The sequence below is a fragment of the Petaurus breviceps genome, unplaced genomic scaffold (genome assembly GCF_028583685.1).
Source record: "Petaurus breviceps papuanus isolate PSGF00001 unplaced genomic scaffold, PetGlider_PUasm1.0 126, whole genome shotgun sequence".
Taxonomy (NCBI): Eukaryota; Metazoa; Chordata; class Mammalia; order Diprotodontia; family Petauridae; genus Petaurus; species Petaurus breviceps.
This window is the reverse complement of record NW_027185655.1, coordinates 9,584,510-9,596,579: the sequence shown is the minus strand read 5'-3', so window position 1 is coordinate 9,596,579 and position 12,070 is coordinate 9,584,510. Positions and strand designations below refer to the sequence as shown.

General features: G+C 39.3%; 1 protein-coding gene and 1 pseudogene across 1 annotated transcript in view; one reads left to right on the top strand and one right to left on the bottom strand.

Annotated features, from left to right (window-relative positions):
- FRAS1 (Fraser extracellular matrix complex subunit 1) overlaps nt 1-12,070 on the bottom strand; it is a 485,111-nt gene that overhangs the window by 426,275 nt on the left and 46,766 nt on the right. The window lies entirely within an intron of this gene.
- On the top strand, nt 1,187-12,014 carry LOC138164807 (small ribosomal subunit protein uS7m pseudogene; annotated as a pseudogene).

Here is a 12,070-nt window from a genome sequence, read left to right as displayed (position 1 = left end):
CCAACTCTGAGATTTTGAAATCCAGATTCAACTACACAAATATTCATCATGAAAAAGATAAATTTGGAGAAGAAACAGGTATAAAATCTTTTCAATTAGTTTATGATTACTTCAAGAGTCCCCATAAGGACAGTGGGACTTCTCAATTCATTTCACTTTTCAGGCGTTCTCCATTGGGTTCCAACTCTACACCAGCCTTCTTGCCTCTCTAAGTATGGATCCACCCTGAGGCTACTCATTGACTGGTGAGTGCCTAAAATCATCATATATTGGGAAGCCTCAACCACATTGCTTCTTCTGAGTGACTTCACCTCCACCCCTGTTACCTTGCCCAGGTGCCCTCACGTCCTACCTTCTCCAATTTCCATCTCCTCTTTAGGATTTGTCTTCCCCTGTTAGAATGGAAGCATATTGAAAGTAGAAACTGTCCCATCTTCATGTTTTTGTTGACCTGGGGCTTAACACAGTAACAAGCTCATTGAAAGCAATTAATAAATGTTCCATCAACCATAAACTATCCAGATCCAAGACCTAGTAAAAGCTTTTTCTTACAGAGAGAAGGAATGGTGAAATGGTGACAAATAGGTAGCAAGGGCCTGCTGTTTCCCATTTAAAGAGTGATTTTGAATTCTCCATGGAAAACCAAACCTCATTGCCAGAAGAGGTCTTCCCTAGACCACTTACCCTCCTCATTTTCATTCATTCCAAATCAAATGTGCTTTTGACCCAGTAAGACGGAAAACTTATCAGAGGATGTTTTTTAAAAGAGAAGCAGAGGCAAACAGGACAGTCTTATAAATAACATATATACTTTTTTTTTTAAAGCAAAGGCATTAAATGGAGATTCATATAGAATATTCTTTGTGTTCTGGTGTGTGGGTGTGTGTGTGTGTGAGAGAGAGAGAGAGATGATTCTATTAGTTTCAATTCAAAAAAAAAATTTTTAACTTAAGAGAAAAGATTTTTGCTTTTAAAAAATGAGTATTTGTTTAGGGATCCCTGTATCTCAACAACCAGTTGCATTGTGTTCCCATATGCAGAATGGTTTACTCAAACACAGCATAGGACAAAAAGAATGTGTAACAGCTCCCTTTCTCCTCTAGGAATAACCTCCTCCATACTTCAGAGGAAAACAGCTCTAAAAAAACTCTTCTGCCTTATGGCCTCAAGAGGAAAAATTGGGGCCTCAGAAGTTACCAGATAAAAGCAAAACATTCCCATATCAGGCAGTGAGAGAACTGGGATCAACACAATTAGAATGACAAAAGTACCTGGGGAAAATGTATAGGATTTCTGTACTCAGGAGCCCACAGACAAGATGGATTTGTGCTTTTGCAATTATTTAAAAGCACACCTTCCCCAAATGCAGCCCATCATCCACCATCTTGATTTAGCAGGGTGAAATAGAGCTCTATGCTTCCCAGGAAAGGACAGGGGTTGAACAGTAACATTTGATCCCTGCCTAACAAATAAGGGCAATGTTCAGTATCCTGGGGTTTGTTTGGGGCTTGGAGTGCCTACCCCCCATTCAAAATTGTCTGGGAGAATTAGTGGCAAGATGAGATTAAATCCACTTTGATCTACTTGATTATTTCCATACACTTTCGACTTAGCCAATACTTGGGTCCTGGATTCTTTTGGACTCGTGTTCAATGATCTAGCTGAAGACAGCTAGGCCTTATCCTGAAGTCAGGAAGACCTGAATTCAAATTCAGCCTCAGCCACTTACTGACTGTGTACCCCTAAGCAAACTCAGTCTCGAGTTTCCTCATGCGGAAAATGAACAGAATAGCACTTGCCTCGTAGGGATTTTGTGCGGATAAATGAGATAATATTTTAAAGGATTTTGCAAACTTTAAGGTACTACATAGATGCCAGTTGTTGTGATCATTATCACCACCCTAAGATGGAAAGGCATAATCACAGCTTTATGGTGATTCATGGCATCTCCCAAGGATAACAGCTGTGTTCCCAAGAAACACAACTGAGAAACATCCTTCTTTTTGAAGCATTCCAAACATCTGAGTAAAAACTGTTTCTTCACTCCCTCACCCATCCAAGTGAAATATTTCATCAAGAAAAATTCGGAAAGTGAAGTAGTCAAAAGATACGTGAAACACTGTTTGATCACGAAGTGAATGCAAGGTGACATTCAAAGGACACTCGTAGCAACCTTCAGCCAGACACAAAGGATCATTGAACAAGAATCCAGGACCCAAGGATCAGCTAAGTGAAAAGAAGGGATGAACATCACTAGGTCAGCACCAGATAATCTCCAAGATGGAGAGTTGGAAGGAGCTAGCAATTCTGCCAGCCTCAGGGGCAAAACTCAGCCAAATCACAGTACTGGAAAAGGAGATGATGAGAAAGAAGAATCACTGTCACTTATAGGTCTGGTAGCAGCCCAGCTCGCTCAAGGGAAGGGTTTCTGAGTGCCCCCAGGGTGGGGCTCTCCAGAAGCATTAGGAAGAAGCTGGTGAGCAGGGAAGCTCCCCTCCCCTCCACCACTCCACCATCAGACCCACGTCATAATCCTAGGGAGCAAATCACAAATGTCATCATAAAAATAAATCAGCATTTGTCATGTGTCTCAAAAATAACTAGAACTGTAAGTTGTCTGCATTTGAATAGAAGCTCTAGATAGAAACAATAGCTATTAGAATTTTCTTTATCACTTATCCACCTTTGTGGCATCTGCCAAGAACTTAAGTAGTCATCTGAAAAAATGTTCTCAGAAATATAAGCATGAGAAGGCAAATTCCAAAAATGTCCAGACTCAAGATTTCCTAGAAGTCACTTAGTCTCTGTTCCTGCCTTCAAATGGAAACACAATTTAATCATTCCAGACTGAGAAATGGCCTCTTAATGACTGTTAGTGGTCAGCTTTGGTCATTACTGTACACCCAAAATCAGATCACAATTCTTCCTTATATAGACTCTCACCTCAACTAAAGTACAACTTCCGATACTCTGCAACAAGAAATCCAAAAACACAGGCAATGATGACATAAAAACACACAAGCAAACTCCTGAGATCAATTCAAATCCATCTTTCTATAAAAGAACTGAGATTTTATAAAATAATTTGTGATTAAAATTAGAAAAGAAACAGCTGGGGAAATACTGACAACAAATTTCTCTAATATAGGTACGATATCCAAGCCATATAGGAAATTGTTACAATTGTAATATTAACAAGAGTCAGGACCCAAGAATTTGGGTCTTCCAACAGATTAATGGTTAAAAGGATATAAAAAGTCATTTTTGAAAAGAAAGAAGGCAAGCTATCAACAATTATGAAAAAATATTACAAAACATTAATAAGAGAAAAGCAAATTGAAACAATGCTGAGAGTCTATCTCATGCCCATCATATTAACAAAGAAAAAACATGGAAAATCCCAAGTGTTGGAGAGGGAACTGTGGAATGACGGGCACACTAATACATAGTTGGTAGAGCTGTGACTTGGTCCAGCCAGTCTAGAAAACAGTTGGGAACTGTTCAAAATAATTCACTAGACCATGCACATCCCTTTGACTTGGTAAAAACACTATTAGCCATATATCCTCAAAATGTCAAAGACAGAGACAGAGAGAACCCATGGGTGTATTTTTTGTTTAAAGCAACACTTTTTGTTATAGCAAAAAACTGGGAACAAAGTAGGTATTGTGGTGGCTGATCAAATGGACTTAAAGCGATATATTAATTAATGGAATATTATTGCACCATAGGAAAATGACCAAAAGGCATAGAGACAGCAAAAATCTGAGAAGACTTGTATGAAAGGATATCAGGCAAAGTGAACAGAAAAGAAAACCATTTATACAATGTGTATTATATCATAAATGAAAATAATTTTGAAAGACTTAAGAACTCTGATCAATGCAATGGCCAACCATGACTCCAGAAGAGTGCTTCCTACCTCTTGGTAAAGGGGTTGCCATGCTTTTGCATGGACTGTCCTTTGTGCCTCTAATCCAGTTTCTACTAAAACTCCCTCTTCTGACAAACATCATCTTGTAGTCTTTCCTGATCCCCAGTTGCCAGTCCCCTCCCTCCCTAAGTGGCATGCATTTAGTTTATATATATTTTGTATATATACGCTCTCCTTATTACCTAAATGACGTTGGGCAAGTGACAACCTCTGTGAGACTTAGTTTCCCCATTTATAAAATGAAGGGTTTCCCTTTAGATGACCTTTAAGATTCCTTCCAGTTTTAAATAGATGATTTTATGGATTTCAATGGAAGTTGGCCAATTCTTTGCAAATGTCGCCCTCATTCAGTAGGCTGAGTGAGTAAAGATGAGGAGGAAACTTCCCCCTACGTATGAGATACCACATAGTTTATGAGGGATTGTAGAGTGCCAAGACTCCTGGGTTCTAATCCAAGCCTTGCTTTTCATGATGATAATAATGGTAGCTCATACTCCATGGGGGGTATGTGGTTTACAAATCAGTTACTTGTAGACACTTGACCCTGGAGAAGCTGTTCTACTTTTTGGGGGGCTTTTTTTTGGAGGGGGGCAGGTAGGGCAATTGGGGTTAAGTGGCTTGCCCAAGGCTAGTTTTTGTGTTAAGTGTCTGAGGCTGCATTTGAACTCAGGTCCTCCTGACTGCACCACCTAGCCATCCCTAACTTTTTTACTTCTCAAAGTCCCAATAAGGGAATTAAACTACAGGGCCCTGCCAGTTCTAATATTCTACAAAAATAATACTACCATATTCAGCACAGAGAGAAAATAGCATGGTACCAAAAAAAGTTGAACTAAAAAAAATCTACTAGAAAGATGAGACCAGGCAAAGAGACAGCCAGACATCGTACTATTCCACAGTAGTGATAAAGGAGAAATTGTCTGGAAGTAGCAAAAAATAAAGTATCAGTAAAAACATGAAAGGGGGTGTAGGATCTGCTGCTGTGCCATGGAAATAAAAGCAGAAACAATGAAGGATGAAACTAAAGTAACTTCAGTGACAAGTGACTAGCAAGCTGAAATCACTGGCCAATTTTTATCCTTGTCCCCAAGTGGTTGGCAATACGTTGAGAATGGATCCACTCTTCTGGAAACTGAGGTCGTTTTTAGATGGCTAAAAATAATGTCTCTTTTTTTTTTGGTATCTTACCTAAGCCATAGCTTCTTTAAGGAATCTCACACGTCAAATGAACCCACATGCTCCCAAGAGGCGGGGGGGAATGCCTAATGACCAACCATGCTGGGATAATGATGTCACAAAGTCATAAAGAGACCATGTTGTGACTGCCAAAAAGGCCATTTTCATATGAACCAGATCAATACCAAGCTGATAGAGGCACACTTCATCCCTTTCTAGATCAGCTGAAGGCACCAAACAAACAAACAAAGCTCCATCTTAAGCAATCGATAGAAATATTTCGAAAGGAACAGGCTGCGATATTTCTGTAGGGAAAATGTTTTAAATGTAACCTTTAAGTTCAGCTAATGATAGAAGAATTCAGATGCCTACCCAAAGCTTATTCAAACATTAACCTGTTAAGTACACAGCTAACCCTAGTAAATCTTACACGGAAGTGTCTTCTGTTTTCTGGTTCTACATAAATCTATAAATACAAAGGTCCTCTCTCTCTCTCTCTCTATCCCTTCAGTCCCACCAGAGGAAAAATGTCTGAATGGATCGTAAGATTAGAAGAGTGAGACACGCAGAAACAGCTCTAGGCAAAGGCACCAATGGATTTTTGGTTTTAAATGGACTTGCCAGCCGGCAGCATGATAAGCAAAAAGGGAGAGAGAGGAGAGCACTACATGAAAGAATTATGTTGTTTGTTGGGTTTTGCGTATTTTTTTCAACTCCACTTGGCAATGGTCCTAGATCACGGCTTTGGGGAAGTAATGTATCTCCCTGATGAAAAATGAGCTAACAGAGATTTCATTGATACTCCACTCATCAGCTTTGTACATGTACTCAGATTTTACCCTACACAAGAAATTGAACACAAATTGATTTCCTGAACTTCAAAAAAAAAAAAAAAAGAGGGTAAGGGGTGGGGAAGAAGGAGTAATATTGTTCAATGTATGCTACCATAGTACAGGCAGGATAACATTTCATCCTGACAATGTTAAGCATAGCTACCAACTGTTTTAAATGCATAATTGAGCTTTTCCTTCGTGAAGAGAAAGTAATCTTTTAAGGCAGGTTATAAATAAGTCGTCAGAATGCCACACCAAGTTTCTATATTGGAAAACACCAGTGACTGCTTCATCAGTTAGCATGAAGAAAAGGTCAGGACTGAAATAGTGTTTTTGAAAAATAGCTTTATCCTTTAGTCAACCCTCCCTGATATTTATAGGGCAGTCAGTCAATAAACATTTATTGAGTACCTACTGTATGCCAGGCTCTAGCAAGCACTGGGATACAAAAAAAAATGGTGAAAGACAGTCCCTGCCTTTAAGGAGCTCATGTTCTGAGGGGGAAGACAAGATAAAAACAATATGTAAAAATAAGCTATGTAAAAGATAGAAAGAGAAAAAGGGAAGGGGCAAAGGAGACTGAGGAGTGGTCAGATAGGATGAGTCAGGAGGGAAGGAATTGCTGTGATACCGATTATGAAGAACCCCAACTTGACAAAGACTACTCTTCCACCCTTGGAGGAGGTCACTAAAGAGCAAAAGCTTGGGTGAGATCTTGGAACCACACAGATCTTCAAAGCTGCCCCAGTATCGAAGACAAGCTCTTGGTTTGAGGATCCAGTGGTCAGTAAATTCACCAACATGATGAAAGAAAGAAACAAAATACTAGCCACATGGCTGATGACTGAGACTGGGGAAACCCTCAGGAAAAAGTGATAGGAAAAGTACCATGCAGTCATAACCAAGGAGAGGGAGGCCACTGAGGGTAACCCATACATCATCCTCCACCAGGCCCTAGAAAACTGTCAGCCTGTCCTTGGCCTGGCCAGTAACCTTAAAGGTTTTTATCAGGTCCCAGGCACACTGAGCATCAGATGCCTGCGCTTCCTAGCCATGAAATGGATGGTTCAAGGATGCCAGGAGAATAAGCCCCAGAAAATGCTGATTCTAGAAAAGCTGTCTCATGAATTACTAGAGACTTTCCACATCTAAGACCCTGTGGTCAAGAGGAAGTATGACCTGCACCAGATGGCACAGGCTAACAGGGCCTTTGCCCACTACTGCTAATGGTATGGGGTAGGAAGGGTGGAGCCACAAGAGGAAAGTCTTGTACCATTGCTCAGCCTCCTTCCCCTCTGCTGTTGGGAAAGTCAACCTGAGCAGGAGGGAGATCATTCATTTTTACCATTTGGAGGAGAGGGCACCAGGGGTGCAGGCTTCAGACTGAGGAGTAGTTGGAACTTCAGATTCTTCTCTTGTAGCTTTGCCATTATCAATTGGTCTTACCAGAAATTAAAGTATTCATTTAGGACCAGATGATAAGTCAGGCAAACTGTAGGGAGAAGCACATTAGTCAAACTGGGCCATCCTGGATGGGCCACCCCACACCCCACACTCTCCAGCCTGCCACATCGCCTTCCTGCAAAGGAAAGAACAGAGGCTTGGCCTCTGCAGATGAGCTCAGCAAGGCTACATTTCCTTTGTCTCTGTTTTAGCTCAACCTTTGGCTACTGCAAAAAAGCAGCATTCACTTTAAAAAAGGTTTATGTCTTACTGGCTATGTGACCTTGGGCAAGTCACTTAACCCCAATTGCCTTGCCTTCCCCTCTCCAAAAAAAAGAAAAGGCTTATGAGAAAAGTCCTACACTGGATTGTAATAAATTACATACATGTGTGTATATATGTGTATGTCTGTATATGTATGCATGCATACACATATATACATAACCATATATACATAGACACAAATATACACATATATATTATACATACACACAATCATATACATTTTTTTAAATCCCACTCTAAACCAGTGTTTTGATCAGCAGCTCATTGAAACTTGTCTGGATGAAATACCCTTGTTTTCAGTCATTTTTGTACAAAAATTATAAAAAGCAATAAACTCAGTTTCTAGCACTTAAAAAAAGGCAGAGGAGCTGGGGGGGAGTTACTAGATTTAAGAGGTATTGGGAAAAACTTCTTGGAGAGGTAAGATTTTCAGTTGGGGCTTAAAGGTAGCCAAGGAAGCCAGAAGGTGGAGAGGAGGAGGGAGAGCACTCCAGGAATGGGGAACATTTCAGGGAAAATGTCTAAAGAGATGGAGTGTACTGTTGTGTAGTTTTTTTTTTTCCTTTTTATAATTTAACCTACTATTTTACCCTCGGCACTTTTCACAAACTAAATAAAATTACACTGGCCAACTTCTTGCTTTCTTGGTTTAGGGTTTTCAGAAAGAAAGGAAAAAAAAAAAAAGGTTACCTGGTGGTGTGGACCTGCAGTCAGGAAGACCTGAGTTCAAATTTGACCTCAGATACTTACTAGCTGTATGACCCTGAGCAAGACATTTAACTCTGCCTGCCTCGGTTTCCTCACCTGTAGGGATAGTAGAAATCTATATCTCAAGGCTGTCATAAAGATCAAATGAGATAAAACTTACAAAGCACTTAACCTAGTGTCTGGCATATAGTAAGAGCTTAATAATTATTTCTTTCCTCCCCAGCTAAAAAATGTTTAATTATCTGTTATGCTCTTCCTTATCTGGACTGCTTATTTTTGTATTTTTCCCAAAGAGATAAATAAAAACAGACGTTTATTTCCTTATAATGAAAACTACTTGAAAATGTTATGAGAATAATTACATCTAGACAATCAGAGCATACTGCAAGGAAAAATTAGTCACTGGGCCTAAAGGAAATTTACCACATTCTAACTTTCCTTTCTATTTCCATTTTTGGCTGTTTCTCTTGGAAACTTGTGTTTAATGAACTCTGAATGCATCCCTAATAATGGGCTGCTCTGCCATAAACTCATGCTTGATCATAAGAGAAACTAGATGAAAAATTACAGTGAGTTCAGGCCATGTCATTACCATTCATTAATAACAGGGGGAAAAAACCCACCTCAGGCAACATACAGTGATGGTGGGTCACCTTTCTATACTATGAAGGATAACACATATCTTTGTGCAAACAGGTATTTGAAGTTTCTTAGCCTCATAAAATAGGGGCCAAGGTTAGGAAAGGAAGAGGAAAAGACCCTTAAACATGGAGACCAATGCAAATTTTATACTCTTCAGAAATTATTTTTACTGATCAAAGGTTATTTGATGTTATATGCATAGACAGCTTAAATCCAGCATTCTATTCTATCTTGTTGGGCAAGAAATTATCTCCAAACTACATGGTAGCCGTAAACCCTTGTTGAGCAGCCTTATATAAATGATATAGTTTCCAATGTCACTAAATGGTCAAGGAAATAGACTGAAGAACAAGAATAAAGAATAAAAACAGGTAGTACTATACAATCAAGTTAACATTTTTTTTAATGCAAAGAAGAGAACAGAAGGAAGTTCAGAAGATAGCATAGGGAAGCAGGGCAGTTTTGAAAAACAGAATTTATTGTATATTTTTGAAAAAAAGGGAAACTATATGAAATGAAGAACCACTGTTTGATATAGAATCCTCATTTTGTGTTCAGCGTATGTGGAAATGCTCTGTGTGTGTGTGTGAGTTCAGAATAAAACAAAAAAATTATACATAAAACAAACAAAAAAAGATAACCAAATGGGAGTACACCAGTGGGGGCTCATGAGCAACAGAACAACAGAAAATCCCTCATGCTTCAGGTGTTACCCCTACAACCTTTGGAATACTTAGCCATCCTGTGGACACCCAAATTGCCAGTGAGAAGGGAAACTAGGAGAGACTCTCTAGAGGGGCAGCTACATTTAAGTCAGTTCCTAGCACATATGAAGTACTTAACAAATGCTTGTTAATTGACTGATAGTACCTAAATTAAAGCACTTCCAAAAGTTCACTAAGCCAGCAAGGCTTAATCAAAAGCCAAATAAGACAGTCAAATCTTTCACTTATCTGAACCAGTACCTAGGTCTAGTAAATCTCAATGTGCCTCAGCTGCTTCACCAGCATCAAGGGGAAGGGAAAAATAATAAGGAATTTGTTTTAACTGAATATCTGTTATTGGTATTGTTGGGGGTTTTTTCCCAAATGAGAAGGGGGAAGTAGGAGAGAGAAAAATGAATCCTTGCTAATTGTGTGTGTGTGGGGGGGGGGATTGTGCTGTGAGTATTGCTTTTTATTTTTGCCCCTGTAGATTATGTATGTCCACATGGATCTATCTAGAGGTGACTCACAGGGAAGCAAAAGATATCTCTAACATCTCCCCCTTCCCCCATCCTTCTCTAAGAAAGACTTTGATTCCTGTCAGGAGGGGGGATCAGAAGAAGGTTGGGGCCAAAGGCTGGCCACTCTGATCTCCTCAGATAGAAGGGGATATTCGGTTAGAATTATATCTATTATTATTATTAGCCTAAGGGAAGTAGTTTTCAGGTTCAAACTTATAGCTCCTGATTACTTTTTTCTTATTGAGGAAAGAGTGACCCAAACTCTATATCCAAGACTTGAACCCCTTACCACCAAATACCAGCTCTATAATTAGCTCTATATGCAAGATTTGAGCCTCTCCCCACCAAATACCAATTGTACAATTAACACATATAGCTTACAGCAAAAATCCCATTTATCCAAGTCAATAGCAAAGAGAAATCAGAGAAAATATATCTATACATTGTGTGTGTATACACACACATATACCATATATAATATACACACCATATATACATACAGGCATATACACATATATACATATGTGCATATATATACATATATGCATATGTTCATAATTATGTGTGTGTGTCTCGGAGGATACATGCTAGACAATTGAGTGAAGGACTTCTCCCCTTGGGAGAAAGATAATTCAACTCAACCAAGAGAGTCCAGATCTTACCCAAGAGGAAATTCCCCAAAGTCTCTAGTGTGGTAAGCTAGACATAGGAACATGACAGAGATTGCTAGCTCCTCTACATGCTGGCTTCTTCCCAGAGTCTTTCTCTCTCTTCAGGTACCTAAAGAGAAATTGGAATGGCACATCTTCTCTCTCACAGCTAGAAGTCAAAAGAACCTGGACCCTCTCATCTCTCCAGCCCTCTCAATTCTGCCCAACCCTCATTCAGGAACAGGGAATTGAGTAATCCAGGTCCCACTTCACTGAGAAGATAGTCCCATACAACTGGCACTTTGAATTAAGGATTACCATCAAAAAAAAAAAAATTTAATTAAAAAATAAAAATGATAACATTAAACACAGTTCACAAGGAACTCAGTTCAACGTAGCCATTGAAGCATTTCAGAAGAGCATAATTCAAAATAATAGTAAAAGAAACTGATTATAGTCAAATTAATAGGCAAAGGGGAATTTCAACCTTTCCAAATGATGGCTCTGACATGCATTTCCATAATTTGCAATGTTAGTGCTAAAAATTATACACCTTAAAACAGTATATAGAGAGTTTTTCAAGGGCAGGTAGGGGGCACAGTGGATAAAGTAGTCTTCATGAATTCAAATCTGGCTTCAGACACATAATGGCTGTGTGACCCTGGGCAAGTCACTTAACCCTGCTTGCCTCAGTTTCCTCATCTGTAAAATGAGCTGGAGAAGGAAATGGCAAACCATTCTAGTATCTTTGCCAAGAAAACCCCAAATGGAGTCATGAAGAGTCATATATGACTGAATAGCAAGAAATTCTTCCCAGAGGGTACACTCTCAGTACATAATTCATCTGTAGTATGATTTGATCATTTCAAAGGAATCAAGAATTTTCTTTCTCATTTTCAACAGAGATTAATCAATCAACATTTATTAAGAACATACAAGGACAGCTTGGTGGCACAGTAGATAGAACAACAGCCCTGAGTTCAAATCTGACCTCAGACACTTGACACTTATTATCTCTGTGACCTTGGTTGAATCACTTAACCCCAACTGTTTCATACGAGTGTGCACATACACACACACACACACTCACACGTAAAATAAAGGGTAATTTGAGAGGAGATACTAGCACATGGGTCATCAGGAAAGGGCTTATGTAGGAGAGGCAGGAGGTGGC